This window comes from Arvicanthis niloticus, chromosome 11 (assembly GCF_011762505.2).
Source record: "Arvicanthis niloticus isolate mArvNil1 chromosome 11, mArvNil1.pat.X, whole genome shotgun sequence".
NCBI classification, from domain to species: Eukaryota; Metazoa; Chordata; class Mammalia; order Rodentia; family Muridae; genus Arvicanthis; species Arvicanthis niloticus.
In genome coordinates, this window is record NC_047668.1 from 4709712 (window position 1) to 4712467 (window position 2756).

At 49.7% G+C, this 2756-nt stretch overlaps 1 non-coding gene across 1 annotated transcript; it reads left to right on the forward strand.

Moving 5' to 3' along the window:
- Positions 1–733: 733 nt before the first annotated feature.
- On the forward strand, positions 734–865 carry LOC117717408 (small nucleolar RNA SNORA17). The gene has a single exon (XR_004607901.1). It is a non-coding gene; the product is annotated as a small nucleolar RNA SNORA17 (small nucleolar RNA).
- Positions 866–2756: the final 1891 nt, after the last annotated feature.

Here is a 2756-nt window from a genome sequence, read left to right on the forward strand (position 1 = left end):
GTGGTGTCTGAGAAATCAGAGTAGGCTTGGTAGTCCTGTTCATTTTGTTTTCTGTGTAAATCAGAAGAATCCTGAATTTGGTGCCACATGCAAACACTTCCCTGCAGCCTTGGTCTTCCCCTGCATGGACTGCACTGCACAACACATCTGCTTCCTCATCAAAGCCTCTGTTTCTCCTCACTGCCCATTGTTCAGCTCTTTCCCATTTTCTCACCTCAGTACCAGTATTTTTCTTCAATATCTGTAGATACATTTCCATACTGAAGAAACATACACGGTTAACAAACTTCTGAGACATTTTTCTTCCTTCCCCCCTCCTCCCCTCTCCTTCCTTCTCTTTTCCCTCCCCCTCTTCCCCCTGCCCCTCTGCCCTTCTCCACTCCTTTTTCTATTCAAAACACACAAACTCTTTAGAATATCGATCTAAATTCTTCCTTCCTTCCTGCACAACACACCTAACAGCCTCTCTTCACCTTTAGTCTTATTTTTTGTATTATAAAGATAAATATTAAGGATATATTTGTCATTGTCTCCCTATTAGTCATAAGCATTATATAAAATAACAGCTTTCATTAAGACAGCTTATACACACATATATATAATGTACTTTAGTTATTCTCTCATCTCTTCTTTACACAGTAAGATTTAAAAAACACAAATATTACGTGTTTTCTCTCAAATACATAGTTGAGATTTCAATGGCAAGGGAAGGAGAATAAGAACAGATAATTGACCTGCTTCTAGAGGCCTTGCAGATGTGGCAGCTGTTTCACATGTGTGTCAGTAGGTAGCAGAAAGGAAAGAAGCTATGTCTAAGTTTAGTGCTCTGACCCAGGAGCATCTGAATGATTAGTGGCCTATCACTCCCTGAAAAAGAAAACAAAAGAAAAGAAAAAGAGAAAAGAAAAGAATGAGCGGAGACAACCACTAGTTCAGCACCAGGAGGCCCAGACAGAGCTAGCCTGAGGGGTACCTCCCTGGCCCAGATAGGCTCAAAGGGTGGAGAGTGAACAAGAGACAAGAAGAACCTCAGCTGGGACCAAGGGCCCTAGGTGGAAGTGAGCCTGAGACAGGTATCTCATGGGGCCACTGGGGCCTGGGCGAGGAGCCAACCTGAGATGACCACCCAGAGCCATGGGGCCCTGATAGGGAGCTAAACTAAGATGACTGCCAGTGCTGCTCCCTGCAGGCTTCAGAGAGATGGGGGCAGACCTGAGAGGATCCCTCCCTGGGGCCATATGTATCAGCAGGACATAGAGTTCCTGAGACCACTCCTGAGGACCCCAGACATTCAGAGATGCGGAGGGAAGGGCATTAAGAGAAGTAAGTAAGTGGTGGAGAAAAGGAAGAGAAAAGGAGGAGAACAGAAAGATGTAGGCACAATGAAGACCTGAAGACTCAAGGGTAGTGAGGACCAGCCTTGTAAGTAGACAGTGATGCCACCTGGGACCATGGTGGGGTCCTGACCTGTGCTGCTACCTAGGGCCATGGCTAGGTCCTTGGCCCTGAAGCATCAGGAGTCTCATACCATCCAAGTCCAGGTGGACATCATTGCTGGTCTGGGCTGCCACAAGGGGACATATTGACATCTGAGGGCTAAGCAGGATTGGCCCCACGTCTTACCTGGGCATCATGGGAGATCTGGCCCTGGGGGCATGAGATTAGGAGAGCTGACCCCACCCCTAGCCAGGTACAGTACTCAAATGTTACAAAAGTTTCAGGTGAGCCAGCCCCCAGGGTGTGAATATGGGAATGCTGGCCCGCCATTCATCTCCCATGCAGTGGCACAGATGAGGGATACTCTCCCCCCTCCCCACCCCTCATCACCTACAGCAGGTGGGAGACCTTGCCTTGGGGTCAATAGAGCTGGCCTTGCCCCTTTCCAGCTGCAGTATTTAGGAGAGGGACCTGTGTCTTGCCTTAGCAGCACAGTATTGCTGAGCCTGGTGGCAGGAACATGGGCAAGCTGGTCCCAAGGGTGTGAGCATTGGAGAGCTGGCTCTGCCACTTGTCTACTGTGTAGTGATGTTAGCAAAAGAGACATGCCCCCTTCTTGCCCCTTGCCACCTATGGTAGGCAGGAAAACTGGCCCCAAGATCATCAGAGCAGGAGAGCTGCCCCTGCCCCTCATCTACTCCAACTCTCAGGAAAGCACGTCCTGCACCTTGCCTGGGCAGCATAGTAGAGCTGGATGTGGGGTTTAGGTGAGCCAGCCCCAAGGGCATAAGCACAGGATAGGCAGTCCTGCCTCTTGTATGCTGGGTGGTAGTGCAGATGAGGAAAAGATGCCCTCTTCCCCTCCCCCATTCCTTGCCACCTATGGCAGTCAGGAGAACTGGCCCTGGATCATGAGAGTGGGAGAACTGGCCCTATCCCTCACCAGCTGCAACACTGGGGAAAATGGGCCCTGCACCTCGCCTGAGCAGAGGGTAGAGATAGCCCGGGTTGCAGAGATTGCTGGGTGAGTCAGACTCAGAGTGCATGAGAGCAGGAGAGCCAGCAGGCTGACCAGCTCAGATACCTCTCAGGTCCAGATCCAAGGCTTTAAATTGTCCCTCCTCACCATCTACCCCATCAACGAATTGCTGTGATGCATGATCCAAAATGACAAGATCACCGTGACACGGGGCAAAACATGATACCTGAGAGGAGTCCTAGTAAGGTTCTAATATTGACAGAGAAGGAAAAGCCAGAGGCCTCGTACCAGACCAAGGAGTCATTGCAATGAACATTTCCAGGCAAAAAAAAGTGTGGTG